Below are 986 nucleotides of genomic sequence, written 5' to 3' on the forward strand. Positions count from 1 at the left end.
GCCATATGACGTCGTGGTTAAGAGCTCGGGCTACTAACCCCAAGATTCCGAGTTTGATTCCAGGCAGTGACCTGAATAATAACATCGAAAAATACCTTAGGAATGAGAACCCAGGTTCGAAATTTCCCCAAAACACCTATGAAGGCTGGAGGGTATATCAGTCGAAACTTGTGTTAACAACAAACAAGACGACAAATTTCCACTGCTTTGATTGTTCTTTGGTTTCGGGTTGGTAGTGATGAACCCAACTTTCGTCCATAGTAATGAAACGAGCAAGAAAATTCTCTTCACTGCCTTCAAACAGTTCCAGATTGCCCGTGGACAAAGTGCACCAGGTGCGTTTCTGTTGAGGAGTCAAAAGGCGAGGGACCAACCTTGCGGAAACCTTTGAGAACCCAAGTACTTTTGTCACAATGTTGTCTGCTCTTTCAGTTGAGATGCCCAGTCTCTCCGCTATCTGACGACATGATATTCGGCGACCTTGCATTATCATACCAAGAGCAAAGTTAGGGTTGCAGTTGGAGGTTTTCCTGGTCTGGGATCATCTTCCACACTCTCGCTGCCACGCTTGAATTCATTTACCAGCGCTTGACTGTTGCATATGAAGGAGCATTGTCTGTTAAGTTTCTCAGCATATCTTCATGGATTTCTGATGGAGTCATGCGTTTCAAATGAAGCTACTTTATGAGAGCATGATACTCAGTTTTCTCCCTTTTCCTTGTAAACTCGACACTTATTTATTCAAAAATTTGCAACAATAAAAATTAAAATATCAGAATCATGAACATGAGCAAGAATACTCCGAAAAGACTACTTACCACAAAAAAATTGTTTCAGCTATCTAGCAACCCCTTTTCAAGGTTAGGCTAACAATTTTCATACGCCCCTGTTGTGTACGTGCGTACATTTATGCCTATATGTGTATGATTTTCGTGTGTGCGTATGCATACGTATATATATATATATATATATATATATATATATAT

Source organism: Octopus bimaculoides, chromosome 9 (assembly GCF_001194135.2).
Source record: "Octopus bimaculoides isolate UCB-OBI-ISO-001 chromosome 9, ASM119413v2, whole genome shotgun sequence".
NCBI classification, from domain to species: domain Eukaryota; kingdom Metazoa; phylum Mollusca; class Cephalopoda; order Octopoda; family Octopodidae; genus Octopus; species Octopus bimaculoides.